This window comes from Lactuca saligna, chromosome 8, assembly GCF_052625555.1.
Source record: "Lactuca saligna cultivar CGN05327 chromosome 8, ASM5262555v1, whole genome shotgun sequence".
Classification (NCBI taxonomy): Eukaryota; Viridiplantae; Streptophyta; class Magnoliopsida; order Asterales; family Asteraceae; genus Lactuca; species Lactuca saligna.
This window is the reverse complement of record NC_136424.1, coordinates 172,879,177-172,897,248: the sequence shown is the minus strand read 5'-3', so window position 1 is coordinate 172,897,248 and position 18,072 is coordinate 172,879,177. Positions and strand designations below refer to the sequence as shown.

Genomic DNA, 18,072 nt, shown 5'->3' with positions numbered 1-18,072 from the left:
AATACCTAACTCAAACGAATCTAAATACGAATCCGAGACCGAGTTTGGACTATATACGAGTGAACTCGAAGATGAGCCAGAAAATGAAATGGCGAACATTGAAGAGATGTCAATGGGAGCTTACAAAAAGCGAATCATAGACGATGTTGGTCCGGGGTTAGTACAGCCTGAAATACCCGCCACTGCCACATTCGATCTGAAGGGGCACATTGTTAATGCATTGAAGGATGTTCCATTTTATGGAAAAGATCATGAGGATGCTTTTAAGCCTTTAGATGAAGTCAAAGACATTGTAGACTGTTTATATGTCCTGAATGTTAATAGAGATACTGTCTTGCTAAGGATGCTACCAGTTACTTTCAAGGGAGCTGCAAAGGACTGGTTGAAAGCACTTCAACCTAGTACAATCACTACTTGGGCTCAGATGCGTAAACAATTTTTAGATCAATTTTTCCCACCGTCCAAGATAGCTAAACTCAAGAAGGCGATAGCCAGTTTTGAGCAACAACCAGGGGAGTCACTTTACGAGGCATGGGAGCATTACAAAGGATTGCTAAGGAATTGTCCTCAACATGACCTTAACATACACCAAAAGGTATCTATATTATATGACGGGGTCAATGTCATGACACAACAACTTCTTGACACAACAACTCTCGTGAGTACCACAACCCAAGACAAGATGGAGTAAAAGGAAGTGGGGGTGCACATTCTGAAGAAATGGTTGCTATGATTGCAATGTTGAATAATATGGATCGAAGATTGACCCAAATGGACCAATCAATTCATGCAATTATAGTTGTGTTGGGTTTTGAGCATTCTAACACTCCTATGCTGTACATGCAACCCTATAAACCTTGGATCTTTTTTTTCTCTAAAATACATGCAAATAAGAATTTCCAAGGTTTACATCCTAACTATCATGGCATGGGGAACTTGAATCATAAAATTACTAGTAGAATGACATACCTTTTAGTAGTGGTTGATTGCTTGGAGTTTGAGAGCCTAGCACCAATAGTGTGGATGCCTCAAATGGAAATCAGAAATCACCACAAACTTTGGAAAACTCTTGAGAGAATAATGCACACTCTTGAAATCGGCCACCACTCTTGTTCACACATGACTAGTGCCAAATCAAGTGCCAAAGACTCCTTTATATAGTGTGGAGGATTAGGGTTACATCCATGTAAACCCTAATACCCTTGAATCTTCCTTTTCAAGGATCCATGGGTTAAAAGCTCCATGGACCATCCATGGACTCCCATGCAAGCCTAGCCCATACTCAATAAGCATTAAACAAAACATTATAAATGCAAGAGCCCATATTTAATTAGTCACCTTTTTATCACTAAATTAATTCTTAATTAATTTAATATCAATACTAATTAAATAATATGATTTCATATTAATATATTATACCTTATAATATATTAATAAATCATAAACATACTATTCTCAAAAGATTATCCATACAAATTGTTCGGGTGAAGTGCAACCAAATGGACCATGCTGGGTCGGGTCAAGTGCATCTCAAATATTGTTATGGACTTAGACACCTTATCCAACAGTCTCCTACTTGGATAAGTCTAATAACTACATTTGTAGATATGAGTTCAGGAACCAACCAGAAATTGTAGCTCTCAAAACTCTGTAGAACTATGAAGCGCCATTTTAGATAAGTGATCATATAATCCTCTATTCTCAAGATATCTCGGATAAATACATGGAACAACGTCGTACTTATTGTCCAGCAATTCGTTTCCCGATTTCCGATTTGTTTGACATAGAACTAAATTGAACACATCAATTAGGTTCTGACTGGGCCCGGTACATAGGTCAAAACAAAATCATCGAGGGACCCAGATATCGCTTCTAATCCTCCAAGGACTAAAAAGAACAGATAAACTTCGACTCATATGTTTTTCTACTACTTGTTGAATTATACATAAAGGCACGTTTTATAACATCAAGTTACTGATGTGTTTTCGTGCAATCAATGTACAACCAACTCATAGGTAACAACTCATATCTCTAGGTTTGAAGACTTATATGATATTACCATCTCACGATCAGTCGAGATAAATTCCATGCAGTGATACAAGTGAGCATGGGTTAAATCCAATACTCAGAACTTATGAGCACTCATGAATGTTGTAGCAACTCTTATTATGTCTAACACCTTAGACATCTACAAGCCCAATTAATGACAGTCTTGATTCATACCTACTTCCAACATATGACTGACTGTGGAGAGTTTAAATAACTTAGTCATTCGGAATGAATAACATAGTTATTATGGAAGTCAAAACATGCAAAGTGAAACACAAGAATAATTGAATCCAATATGGTCTCAACACTTATGAATATAAATAAAACACCTTTTATTCATCACCATATTGAATACATATTATTCTGTTTCGATTTATCAACGTAATACTTGAATTAAAACAATAGTTGTCCAATGTTCCAACATGTACACCATGTTTTCTAAACAATAGTCATGCCATACTCCAAGTATGCAAACTATGTTTGTCTATGATCCTTACTTTGTGAAGTAGATCAATTGAACATGATTCCAATGATGCTCATTTTACAATCCCAAATGCTTACCGTAAATGTAAGAATATCAAATTCTTGTCATTTACTGTAATCTGCTAGATTTTAAACTCATATGCATTGATCCTCTTGCAATGACTATGCACAAAAGTCACAAAGACCTGACAACAGACATTACAAAGTATTCTAATGGAGATTAATTCCATGGAAACGAAGTCTCACATTCAAAGTACATTCCTTTGAATATTCTTCTTGCATAAAAGTTTCTAACTTTCTCATAGATTCTTAAAATCCAACTCCCAATATGGAAAACATTTCCATATTCCCATTTTGACTATCACTTCTGAACAAGAGCTACCTCTTTTTTCAGATTATGTCAATATGGCCCTTTCGAAAATTTAACATCATACTTCCAACTATCCATGAGAAACCAATCTTAGGTAAACCTCAGATTGTTCTCGACAATTGCTTAATCATTTCAGTCATATCCGGTTCTATTCCCTTTTCCCTCTTAATGCTCTAGGCATTTTGAAAATTTAGAACGGACATATATTATAGCACATGTGATCGATCCTATACCCGAAGTGTATGGGACACGATTCATGATGTCTCACATAAAGACATGATACTAGATCAGTCTTTTGCTACAATATTTTTATTTGCCATGTTTTCAAAAAATCGACTATGAAGAGGGATGCCGTAATCATAATTGAAATTTGAGAACACAATATATATAGAATTCCCTTATGTTGAACCTTTCCAAAATAAAACTCATATATATATATATATATATATATATATATATATATATATATATATATATATATATATATATATATATATATATATATATATATATATATTCTTGACTAAAGATGATTAAAATGTCAATCCAAACTTTTAGGATTTGAAATGAAGTATAATCTCCTCTCCCTTAATTATAGAAAAACAACCTTTCCCAAGCGAAACTTTTGCTTTCTATAATTAACAATACTTATCATAATTGATTATGTTCCCACTAGCATAATAATTATTTATCACAACAATTATGCTCCCACTAGCTTTGACATATACTGAGAAATCGACTTCTAGAAATCAATATTTTATTAACTTTCATCACCAAAGTTCAGATTTCTGATACGAGATGCTTCGACAAAACTTTATCTAAGCTTCTCAGACTCATACATCTTTCCTTAGATATCTCACATGTGTGTCTAAACAATTATGAAGAGGGATGCCGTAATCATAGTGTTTAGACCTTTTTTGCCATTTCTCACAAGTCCATGTTAGTGTGCCAGTTAACCACACACGCTCCACTAACGACTTTGAGAATGCAAATATCGCAATTGCTATCTACTTAAAATCTACTTAAGCGTTCCCTCACCATCATTTTCATGAATCGAAAAGAAACTTTATGACACTTAGATTTTATGGTGTATGTGTTCCTATCCATGTGAATTTGTCAAAACCATAATCACAAGACAAGGTTAGTGACAAACTCAAACTCATATGAATTGAACTTGATCAATCTTGATTTCTTGCCTCTTGGTAGCACAAGGGCCCACCATTGCTTCCATGTTGTTATGCACACAATTGAGAACTCACAAAACTCACATACATAGTCAACTTTACCGGAATAGGCACAAAAACAAGAATCATGTCAACACGATAGGTTACAAACCTCAAGTCGTGTGCTTGCGTTAAACTATAGGTTTTATCCTTGATTAGTTATTGAAACTTTCAAGACCTTGAAGACTCCCACTGTCCTCTTGACATATAAGTTTCTCTTTGTCAAGAGCCATTCCTTGACAAACAAACAAATATTCAAGAGTTAGTGCAAATTCTTATCAAGATAAACACTTCACACAATTGGTCTCAGCTGGTCTTTGTTTTATCCAAGACAACACAATTTACCAATTTCAAATGTTCAAGAGTAGAAAACATTTTACTCTACATTTGATAAGTGTTTTAAACCCTTCTTTATGTCACTCAAGGTTACCATCTTGGAGTATAACTCCAAGGATTGTTTTGGAATGGAGTATGATTCATCTTCTTGATTTTAACCATTCCAACAATTCATGAATCCTCTTCTTAGCCATACAAATGCACTAAGAATTCCTTATAGAATCAAATTGTGATATGGTTCCATAATCATTAAGATGATCATAAAGCATGATAATAAAGTACTCTCCCATCTTTCAGAATTAGTCTTAACTTTCCAAAAATGAAAATTCTCATTCATCATGCAATACAACCTGCATGATTCCAAGTTTCGATCCAATTGAAACTTGGGTGATGAGAATCTTTCCTTATTTGGTAAATTTAGACACTACCACAGATGAAAGAATCAAATTCATTATTGCTAGAAACATACAAACATTAACTTTCCATAAATGCCATTGCAATGAGATATAAAATAAAGTAAAACAAAAAATTTATTTATTTATAAAATGCGGAAAAAACTTTTTCCTTACAATGTCACTTTAAATAGAAACTATGCTATTACATATTTCCTAGCAATCTATCATAACTCCTAAGTAGTAGCTCAAGAATCCGATCTTCGAACCATGCGATTGAAATCCATCTTCGCTATCAGATTCAACATAATCTTCTTTTAAGCTTCCTTCCCTTTGCTTGATCCTGCAAAACATTAAAATGCAACCTAGTCACATCATGTATTAAGAATCAACAATTAGGAACTTAACAGAGTTAGATAATGGACTTACCTAAAGCAGAACCATACATTTTGACTAAAGATCTCAGGTAGTCAGGGCAGCTTCGATTCCAATGTCCCTTTTGTTGGCAATAGAAACACACATGCTCATTTGAGCTAGCATATAGAGCAGTCTCATAAATGGCCTTTCTCTTATGATCATCACTTTTGACCATGGCCAATTCCTTCCCTTTAGAAGAAGGAATCATTTCTGGGATGTCCATGTCAGCTTGGGAGGCAGACCTTCCAATCAAATTTGCTTGACCATTGTGCCAAATCATTGTTGATTCAACAACAATTAGCAAATAGGTAAGATCTACTAGGGTCATGTCGAGATCTGTCACATAGTAGTCTTTAACAAACTCACTATATGAATCAGGAAGTGACTGAAGAACCCAGTCAATAGCCAAATTTCTTAGGAACCCGACACCCATCATTCTTAGCCTGTCAATGTGTGCCTTCATCTCCAAGACATGTGCACACACTAGCTTTCCATCCTTGTGTTTACTATCCAATAGGACTTGAGTGAGTTTGAACTTTTCAAGTCTTTGAGGTTGTGAGTCGGGGAGAATAATTGGAGGAGGTGGAGGAAGTGAAGCATGATGTTGTGGGACATTATCTTCAAGAGGAAAGCTTGTTCCAAGAGATTTGGGAAGATCATACTTGTCTGAACCAGACATCTACAATGGGAGAGATTCAAGTTAGTTGATTTAAAATCCTTAATATAACACCCAAAATGAAATATTAAGGCTAGGATCCAACACAATATTTTATAACTTGGAAGAGGGATGCCGTAATCCAAGCTATAGAATATTTGAAGGTAGGTGAATGACGTATCACCAATTTCCATCATGAAAAATGAAATAAAATTAGGTTTTAATTGGTTTGAAACTCCTACATCTTTTGAGATTCACTGAATTTTTCAATAGCATGTTTCAATCTCGATTGTGCCCTTCAGACTTTGTGACTGGGATGCCGAGGATTGAAAAACAAGGTGTTAATAACCATGCAAATTCACTTGGTACCCTTAATATTATCAGCTAATCAATGTGTCGGTTAACCACACACGCTCCACCGATCTAAGATAAACATTAAGTCGCCCTTTTTCATCCTTACTAGTCCAAGTTAGTGTACTGGTTAACCACACACGCTTCACCAACGACTTGGTAAGGTACAAAGTGTAAATTTCATGGGTTAGCACCAAATTCACATTTTCCTAAAGTAACTAAGATTGGGATGTATAAAAGGTTTAGTTAATTTATATTCATCATTATACTTTTAATGAGAATTATAGTCCTTGTCCTACCTGTTCGACTAACGACCTTCCACCAGTCAAGGAAGCGGTGGGTGAGTGTGGACACCCATTAAGCTGCCATTTTATAGGCAACAACTTTATACCCCCCCCCCCCCCCCCTTATAGACCGACTTCGTGAATAAGGCCTACTAACGGTAACACTGAATTGCTCTTATACATATATATATATATATATATATATATATATATATATATATTATTATTATTAACTTATAATACTATAAAGTATAAGAGTTGAATTTTAACTTTTAAAACTCTAAGGGTTGGAACTAAAGTGTGTGTGAGACTTTACAATTTCCAAAACTTGAGGAAAAGTTTTGAACAATTCAAAAACTTTTGGATTTTTCATAACTTATGAGTTTAATTAAGGTTTAAAAAAAACTTTTAATGAAGAGACTCTTGGACATCCATAACTTGAGGACAAGTTATGGAGTCCATAAAACTATTTATGATGAAAAAGACTCTTCAACTTGTGTAACCTATGGTTTTTAATGGGCTTTATAAGAAAAACTTTTGGTAATCCATAACTTGTGGACAAATTATGGATTCTATTAAAACACATCAAGATCAAGAATTAACTAACAAACAATTTGCAAATAATTCCTATGATCTAACAAAACTCATAAGTTCATGAACATCCATATCAACAATTTTAAAAATCATATGAACACATATAAAAATTGAAATTTTGATAATAGCCTTTGAAATTGGATTAGCATAATCATTACAATATCAAAAAATAGGTTTTGTAAGTCCAAAACAGTTTAGTGTAATGATTCTAGTCCAATTCCAACTTAAAAACTTGAAAAACTACACTCTGGGCCTCCTACTCGTCGAGTGCATGAACCTACTCGTCAAGTAGGATGAAGATATGCTTGGACTTGTGACAACCGTTAATTTCTGGTCAAGTCAAAGTCAAATAAAGTCAACAAGTCAAACCGGACGACTCAATTAACGCTTGTGTACTAGGGTTTACGTTATGAAATTACTGTACAACTCGCTATTCTAATGAGAAATCATCAATTGAAAAGTTCGTATATCTGGATTTCCTTAACCTAAAACTGTGGTAAGTAATGAACCAAACCGATAAAACAATATTGCATATTCATCGGAAGTGTGTAAGATCCTTAAACATGGCTTAACGGGGCTTACTAGACCTTGCGTTGCGAAGCCAAACACTCAAAAAGGTCACAAAAGAAGCGTCTCCCAATCTCTTTCACTCTATCTCTCTCTATTAAAAATCTCTCTCAAAAGTTCCTTTAACTTTTTGTAATCATTCGGGTCATCCCGACCCTTAACCGGGTTGAAAACCGCTTAAAACGGGGTAAAAATGAGTAAAATAGCTTTTAGGAGTTGAAACCCTCTCTTATGGAGCGAACCCTCCTAAGAACCGAAGGTCCCTATATGGACCGAACTGTTGAAGAACTAAGACCACAAGGACCGAACCCAAAGCTCCTGCGAACCGAACCTCCTCTCGGACCGAACTCTACCTTCGTCTTCGCTCCATTTCTGGTCAAAACCACTTTCGGTCCATTTCACTTCTAACCCATTTCGGCCCATTTCGCCTTCAGTCCATGACCAGAAGGGACCGAACCTCAGCCCAGTACCGAGAGGTCTCGCAGAAAGGCCCAAATTCACCCGGTTTTCGACTACGACTTCGTTTTAGGCCCGTTTTTTTTATTATTTTAACATGGGATTTTCACCCAAAATTATATTTCAACATTTAAAGCCCCGTATTTCATTATTTACCCCGTTTTTTAGTGTAAATCTTATCCAAGAAGAGTGGGTGAAGTACTTGAGGTGAAGTTTTGACTTTACTTTAGTTTATGACACAAGCAACCACCCACACGCACTCCATGACCAGCCCACACCCCCCACCATACCTGGTCATTCATCGTCCTTTTCCCATCATTTCCCAACCCCATTCTTTATCTAAGGCTGAAATCTATCCTCTCTCCTAACACTCTCTCATTTTCTCATTCTTCCACCAAAGATCAAACACATTTTCTCTCTCTCTCTCTCTCACTAAAATTCGAGATTCAAGGGCCTTCTTCCAAGCTTTTCTTCCACTTTTGGTAACTATAGTCATCCTTCATATAATTATTTCACTTACTTATACTCCAATCATAGTTTTCTTACACAAACTCCATCATATTTGTGTTAGATTCTCGAAATCTTTAAGGCATCTTCTAAGTGTTCTTGAGTAGAACACTTCTTTTCTTCAACATTCACCCACTAAGAACACATAAGGTGAGTTCATACCCCTATATTTTCATGTTTTTCTTAAGTTTTAAGGGAGAGAATACAAGTTAAAACACCAATAACACAACTAAATTCATCCAACAGCTTTCATCAGAAAAGTTTAACTCCATTCATGGGATGTTTTGGTCAACTTAAACATTTTATTTTTCAAAACTGTATTAGGTGCAAATAGTTCAGGGTTATACCTTTAAAATGACTACTTTCACATCTCCATACGATTTTTCTACAATTTTTGGTGATTTTTACAAAACTGTCTATCATTTCATAAACGAATTCATACCAGTCTGTGAATATGAACATTTTAACACAAGTTAAAAGCTTCCAAAAATCATAATAAAAATTATGAATAAACTAAACACATTTTATGAACTCTCAGAATTTACGGATTCAGTTTTCGACTTCGTAAGATTTTTGTATGGTTTTTCTAAAACAGTGCAGAACGGTTAAAAACTAGTTAACAGCTTATAACTTTCATCACAATTTGTATTATGTTAAGCAAAGTGTATAACAATAAGTTCTAAATATTGAATGTATTTTCTTGTTAGTTTATCATCATAAACTGAAATTTAGTCATTCATGATAAGGATTCTTCATTCATTCGAAACACATATAATAAGCTATAATAAGCATAGTTTATGGATTTTTACTACATGAGAAAGGTTTTACTCTCAAAACAAATGGGTTTTTAATATACTACATAATAGTAATAGTTTATGGACTCATAGCACTAATGTATTTTCATAAAAAGGGGTTCTTTTACATTACAAACGTTTTGGAAAAACTATAATAGGTATAGTTTATGTATCATTTACATTTCAAACTTATTTACCAAAGGTGTTTAGTTCAGTTCACGTAAATCGGTTAATGAATAAATTTGTGAGACATTCGCTTCGTGTTACCTTCATAGTAACAAAGTCAAAAGTCCTGTAAATTGTAACAAGAGTCTCTTGTAGGGAGAGTGTGATAGTTGTGTATAGATCTATATTGGGTCTGACAAGCCTGCACCTGAGCTGCATGCAACAACTAGACCAGCATGTCTGAGGTGACAAGTGTCATTTAAGTTACGACACTTGAAGAACGTCGTGTTACGAGGCCGTCTGAGTCTTAGCATGGTTATAATAGCTCACTTATGGTATTAACAAATCATAAGATTTACGGGTTTTACTTTTAAATTAGTGAGTTATGTCAATTTAACTCACATGAATTACTTTAAGTATGGAAAAATACTTGTATATTTCGGTCTGGACATCTAAGACTACATAACTTTTATAAGGAAAATATTGGATTTTCTTTGGAAACATATTTCTATTAAAACTACATTCATCTAGAATTGTTAGGCTTCAACTATAATTGCTAAGTGTATATGCTAGAGTTATATAAGAATCTAGTCATAATCGACTTAGAATTGGTGGGCCCGCCTTACTTCCTGTTCCTTGTTTGGTTGTGGTCCTAGGGCAGACCCATTATATTCGACGGTTTATTTAATTTAAATTTTATATAACTCATATACACTGGGTGATTATAGAAGGACAAGTATCGAACAAGCAACTCAAGGTATTCTTCTAGATCTGTTTTTCATATGCTATGAATTGTTTGTTTACACTAGATCTATGAATGAAAGTCATGGATACATGCATGTTCAATTAGAGAAACCTAGATCCAAGCAATTAGGGTTTGCATGTGCACATAAGAAAGTTCTTATGGCTCAAACCCATCAGTGGTATCAGAGCTTTGATTGATTTCTATTGAATTGATGCATTGATTAATTGCTTGTGCTTGAAAAATTCAATTTTTGGTCTTCTGCCTGATGAACTCGGCGAGTTCCACTGTGGACTCGGCGAGTAGCTCCAACTCGGCGAGTCCATAGTGGGAACTTGGCGAGTTCGAGCGTCAGGAAGAGGGAGTTTCGGGATTTCTTGCTGTTTTTCTTGAGGAAACTTGCCTTAACTGTTTTGGGTCATTAAAATCCGATTTTAACCATATATATGAGTATATTCTTGACCAAACAAAAGATAATTACCAATTAGTTGAATAATAATTTCCTTATGTGATAATAATTAATTATTTGAATTGAATTGGTGAATTGTTTTGCAAGTAATATTGAATAAGATCAAATTGAGATAATCTAATTGTTGATTTTCATTATTTGCTATTTGATCCTTATGTTTTGAAAAGTTTAAAACTTGTCCTCAAGTTTTGAAATTTAAGTTTTGTGATTAAAAGTTTAATTTGAATAATTTAAATTTCAAACCCTAGAATTTTACAAGTTTAAAATTCAACCCTATACTATTATATGATTACAAGCTTAATATATATATATATATATATATATATATATATATATATATATATATATATATATATATATATATGTATGAGTTAAAATATGCTAGTCTTACCGTTAGTAGGCCTTATTCACGAAGCTGGTCTATAAGGTGGGTATAAGGTTGCTGCCTATAAAATGGCGCTTAATGGGCACTCACACCCACCGCTTGCTTGACTGGTGGAGGGTCGTTAGCCGAACGGGTAGGATAGGGCAAATCTCTTCTCATTAATAAGTATAATGAATCTAAATAAAGTAACTAAACTATTTATATAATTCCCAATTTTAGTTACTTTAGGAAAAGTGAATTGATGCAATCCCATGAAATTACACTTTGCACCCTTGTTTAGATGTTAGTGGAGCGTGTGTGGTTAACCAGCACACTAATTGGTTCTAAGCAAAGGTGAAAAAGGGTGATTCATTGTTTGTCATAATTCGGTGGAGCGTGTGTGGTTTACCAGCACATCGAATAGATGATTGTAACAATGAAGGCGCCATGTAGATTTGCATGGTTATTCACACCCGCTTTGTGATCCTCGGTATCCCAATCACAAACTAGAGGGGCATATCGAGATTTAAACATGCCATTGAAAAATTCAATGAATCGCAAAATCTAGGAATTCTCAATACATATAAAACATAAAGATTATGTTTTTCGTGGTGAAGAATTAGTGAATCGTCATTCACTTACCTCCAAATTATTTGCATGTTGGATTACGGTATCCCTTTTCTAATATGTAAATAATGTTGTTGGGTCCTAGCCCTAAATTTCCATTTTGGGTGTTATTTAGGGACTTTATTCTAATCAACTTTGTTCCTTTCTATTTGTAGATGTCTAACGCAAACAACGCTGCTGCTAGCTCATTTACGCTAATGAGCCTTTGTTAAAAGGAGACTTTCAATGGATCGAACTTTAGCGAATGGATAAGATACATTCGCACAATCACGCGTTACAAGGACAAGGAGTATGTTCTCGATGAGAAGCTCGAGAAGATCAATCCAGAAACTGCTACTCCCGAAGAAATGGCTGTGTTTGAAACACATGAGCGTGATGCAACGAAAGTCCATTGCATCATGATAGCCACCATGAACTCCGAATTCCAAAAGTCCTATGAAGACATGTATCCTTATGAGATGCATCTAGACTTGATGGAGCGATACCACCAAAGCACGAGGCAAGAGCGCTATGAGATCATAACGAATATGATCACTGCTAAAATGGGAAGTGGAGAATCTCTTACCGTGCACTTGCAAAAGATGCAAAGGTATGTCGATCGTCTTCGCAAGTTGAATGTCAACTTTGGGGAAGATTTGGCTATCGACATTGTACTCCACTCCTTGCCCTCGTGCTACAACCAATTTAGGATGACCTACCACATGAACAAAGAAGAGGTCATCCTAAGCAAACTCCAAGGGCTCCTAAGGACTGCTGAGAACAACCTTAAGGACAAGTCTGTTGCACCATCTCCCAATCCGTCTGTTGCTCCTGTTTTGGCTATTAGGCAAGGAAGGGGCAAGAAGAGGAAGGCTTCTTCGAAGAACCACCACAAGGGCAAGTCCCAGGATGGTTCCTCTTCTAGTGGGACCAAGTTTGATCCTGCTAAGCCAAACCATAACCCAAAGGAGGCAGACTGCCATCATTGCCACAAAATAGGGCATTGGAAGAGAAGCTGTCCGGAATGTCTGCAAGCCATCAAGGATGGAAAGATCAAGCCGTCCTTTGTAGGTATATACACAATTAAATCTAATGATTCATCCAATACTATTTCTTGGGTTCTTGATACAGGGTGTGGTTACCACATTTGTTTTGATTTGCAGGGACTAGGAAGAAGTAAGGATGTGGAGCTTGGAAGAATAAATCTAATCATGGGGAACAAAAGATCGTCGCCTGTTACCAAGATTGGAGTGTATTCTTTAGTGCTTAGAAATGGATTAAATTTAGATTTAAATAATTGTTGCTACTCGCCAGATATGGCAAGAAACATCATTTCTTTTCATGGTTTGTTTAAACAAGGATTTAGATATTCGTTTAATAATGAGAATGGTTCGATTTATGCTTATCTAAATGGTGTTTTATATTTTGAAGCAATGCCTTGTAATGGAATTTATGAAACTGTTATGGTTGTAGATAACCTAGGAAATGATGTGTTGTGTATGGATTCTTCCAATAGTATGGATAAAGCATCTTTGTGGCATTGTCGTCTTGGACATGTCAACAAGAAGCGCATAGGCCAACTCCAAAAGGATGGAGTGTTGGAGTCATTCGACCTTAGGGAAGATGACACATGCGAATCTTGTTTACTTGGAAATATGACCAAGTCACCCTTCACTGTACTTATGAGAGGGGTGAGCGTTTATTGGATCTCATACATACTGATGTGTGTGCTCCCTTTAGATCTACCACAAAGGATGGGAACCGCTTCTATGTGACTTTCACCGATGATTATAGTAGATATGGGTATATCTACTTGATCAAGCAAAAGTCTGAAACGTTTGAAAAGTACAAAGAATTCAAACATGAAGTGGAGAATCAATTGAGCAAGAAAATCAAGATGCTTCGATCCGATCGAGGAGGAGAGTACCTAAGTATTAAATTCCACGACTATCTCAAGGAATGCAGAATAGTTTGCAATTGACGCCACCTAGGACACCGCAGTTGAATGGTGTGGCAGAAAGGCGTAATCGAACCCTGTTGGACATGGTTCGTTCTATGATGAGTCGTGACAACCCAAAATTATTTCCGTCATTAAAACCCGTTTCCGTTAAATAGAATATTCTATTTTATCAAAGTTCCGTTGATTTGGGGTCGACAAATAAATAAATGTTTTATTTATTTGTGTTTTATGTCAATATCGTCGTAATAACATAAATAAAAACAAGTAAATTATCTTTCCATTTTATGGGAAAAAGTTTATTTTTAATTACGACCATTTAACCAGGTAAAAAGTTTAAACCTTGTTAAACATAAGTATCGGGTAGTCGAATACCAGGTACAACACCCAAGCCTTATATAAAGGAGGGTGGGCATCCCATAGAAACCTTTTACCACACTAGACCCACTTTCTCTCTCTACTCTCTCTCCTCAAGTCCGATTTCATCCAAAAACCGCAAGTTTCCGCCTCCAAAACATAAGTTCTCTTGCCCTAACTTGTTCTAGACATCATTGATTTGTGTTTTAACCCAAAAATCGTTCTTGAAGGCTGAAAAAGAGGAGTTTACGGCCTAAGAACATCCTTAGGCCGTAAACCACTAAAATGTTGTCAAAAGTGCCAAATTTCTTCCCTTTAAGCTTAGAAACAAGTTTTGGACTTAACCTAGGAGTGTTTGAACCTTGAATCAACAATTTTTAGGGCTTGTAAGAGGGTTTACGGTCCAAGCACATGCTTAGACCATAAACACCCTCTAAGCTTGCAAACCAAGCCCAAAACACTTCCAAACCACATTTAGGCTTAAGATATGGCTTAGGGACTTGCTATTTCGGACTTGGAACACCTAAACATCAACATTTGAGGGGTAAACTAGAGTTTACGGCCCAAGCATATGCTTAGACCGTAAACTCCCCTAAAACATGTCAAATGAAAGTTTAAGCCCTAAAGAGCCTTATACCCTCACTAGAACTTGTTAGGAAGGAGCCAAGGGCCTTGTAATCAAAGAATGGAGGTGTCCAAGAGTTTACTATCGTAAACCATGGGGTTTAAGGCCGTAAACTCCCAAGGAGTGGTCCTTGGACCGTAAACTCCAAGGAAGTACACTTTTGGAACCTTAAACACCCCTATAGCCTTGTGTAATGCCTTGGAATCACTTCTAGAACCACATGAGGCTTGAAAACACTCAAATACACACCTCCCATGAGTTTACGGCCATAAACTCATGGGGGATGTGGTCTCCCAACCGTAAACTCACTTAAGGTGGGTTTTAGAAGAGTAAACTCCATGGTGAGGTCTTATACTCTTTCCTTGCAACCCATAAGCCTTCTAACACTCAATCATAAGACCTTTAATCACATTAGGATGTCTATATGTGTATAATTAGAGTCTAAATCACTAATTACTTGTAAACATATATCTTCATATGTTACTAGGGTCATAAAGGGTGTATAAGTCTTTACTTGACACCAATCACTCATCCGACACTTCCACCCGATCTACTCATTGCAGGTGAGTTCATACCCTTTAATGAACCTTTTCAAATGTTTTTACGTGTTTTAGGGGGGGGGGGATACAAGTATAATGCTACAAGTTTATTATCAAATCATATGTGATTCATAATTTACCATCAAAAAGGGGTTTTTCTACACTCTTAGCTGTTTACCCATAAAACTGTTTTAGTTGATTATCAAATGCATTTTTAAGATTAAATTGTTATTAAACTGTTTTTTTTTAAAACTTTGTTTAAATTACTTTTCTTTTTAAAATATATCTACACTAATATATTTATATAATTAAGGCTTCAAGAACTTATGACCGATGGCTCGCCTTATTTCCTGTTCTTGTTTGATGTGGTCTTAGGGTATCTGTTATCCGTCCGACTGTCATTGATTTCTTAGTTATATATCATATATATATATTTGTGTTAGATATGAAAGTCTTCATCTCACTCAATACCTTTGTTATTCAAAGGCAGGAAATCGTACACTCTAGTTAACTATAATAGGTATAGTTAAGACTACTACTTGTTACCTCTACTACTACTATACTCACTATAACGGCTATTACTACAAGTTAATACATGTATAAGAGAACACTCTATGAACTATACAAAAGACTATTATACTATAATACCGAAGAATACACGAATCCAGAGTATAACACACTATCCCTCTATAAGACACTCTATTGCGCTTACACCATGTGACCAGGGCTTTCCGGAAGGAAGGCAACACTACACGTATAGATATATATGGGGCAGACACTATTACATCCCGACTGCTAGCTACAGTCCGAGCAGACTAGGCCTAGGGGTGGCACTACATCACTACACTACGCATGACCGGGAAGGTCATCGGGTTCTCTATTATCACTTTAGTCTGGTTACATGAGGGGTTATACGTTTATCCAAACTAATACACTAAGATTTAAGTGTAAGCTAACATCTCGAAGTAAGTAAATATCTATTACTAATGGAAGTTTGCACCACTACTACTATCAACAGGCATAACTTTTCTTCATCTATGTTACTCATATGAGATTTATTATTGTACTTTTACAACCGAAGGTTTTTCAATGATAATAATTTCACACAACTCAAAGGATTTAACTTACAATGTACTTTTCTGGAAAATATAGGATTTTCTAGGGTTTTCTACTACTCATAAATACAAAATTTTAGTTTTTATACTATAAGTTTGTAAACACTTTTTACATAACAACGACACTAAAATTCTTATGAACTCACCAGCTTTATGCTGATACTCATTTTCAAAATAACTTGTATCCTCAGGACAAAGATAGACAGCTACAGGTGCAGCTTTTGGAGAAGATGGAGCATACAAGACCCATCTTTTATTTTGTTATACTTTTGGTGTCTATTAAACTTTACAGAACACGTTTGTATTTAAACTTACTATATAAATGCAATGGTTGTTATCGCTGGTTTTTACTATTATGCAATTGTTATGATACTGTACATGACGTCTTCCACCCCAGAAAGTATTCCGCCGTTACCGGTTTTGGGGTGTGACAGTCGTGCTTCACTACCTATCTCATTCTGGGGGTATGCCTTAGAGACTGCCGCCCATATCCTTAACCGAGTGCCTACAAAGAAGGTTGCCAGAACACCTCACGAGATGTGGACAGGGAAAGCTCCCTCGTTGGCACATATCAAGGTTTTGGGCTGTGAGTTTTTCGTAAGACGAGAAACTCACGACAAGCTCGAACTTCAAAGTGAGCGATGTATTTTCATCGGCTACCTGCAGAAATCCTTTGGATATCTCTTCTATAGACCGAGTGACAATGTTGTCTTCGTTGCGAGGAGAAGGGTTTTCCAAGGGCGAGAACTCATAAGCCAAGGAGACCTTGGGAGGCAAATCGATCTTGAAGAGATTCAAGAGTCGAGCGATGAAGGAACCTCTAACGTTGGCGCTCAACCCGAGGAGGAAACTCCGGTTGAACCGATTGACGAGTCCTTACCTCTTAGAAGTTCCGAAAGAGTTAGAGTTCAACCCCGGTTCTATGGTTTTCATATTACTACCGAAGGGGATACGTATATTAGTGATGGTACACTAATAAATCTAGATGAACCTAATAGCTATAAGGAAGCCATGGTAGGCCCAGAGTCTGTAAAATGGAAAGAGGCGATGGACAGTGAGATTCAGTCCATGTATGACAACCAAGTTTGGAATTTGGTTGACAATGTGCCCGGACGTAAGACAGTTGGGTGCAAATGGATCTTCAAGAAGAAGACCGACGTGGATGGAAATGTGCATACGTATAAGGCATGACTAGTGGCGAAGGGCTTTACTCAAACTCCCAGAGTTGACTATGATGAGACCTTCTCACCAGTTGCTAAGATAAAATCTATTAGGGTGATGCTAGCCATTGCTGCATTTCATGATTATGAGATATGGCAGATGGATGTCAAGACCACTTTCCTTAATGGGAAGTTGGCCGAGGATGTTTACATGGCTCAGCTAGAGGGTTTTCTCGATCCGAAGCGTCCCAATAGAGTGTGCAAGCTTGAGAAGTCCATTTATCGACTTAAGAAAGCGTCTCGCAGATGGAATCCGTGCTTCAATGAGAAAGTCAAAGAGTTTGGATTTGTACGAAGTGAAGATGAATCATGTGTATATGTCAAGGCCAGTGGGAGTATAGTTAGCTTCCTCGTTTTGTATGTCGATGACATACTGCTCATAGGAAACGATGTCCCGACTTTGTAGGAGGTTAAATCCTGGCTCGGGAAGTGCTT

At 36.3% G+C, this 18,072-nt stretch overlaps 1 non-coding gene across 1 annotated transcript; it reads right to left on the bottom strand.

Annotated features, from left to right (window-relative positions):
* Positions 1–472: 472 nt before the first annotated feature.
* On the bottom strand, positions 473–579 carry LOC145013457 (small nucleolar RNA R71). Its single transcript, XR_013665016.1, has one exon. It is a non-coding gene; the product is annotated as a small nucleolar RNA R71 (small nucleolar RNA).
* Positions 580–18,072: the final 17,493 nt, after the last annotated feature.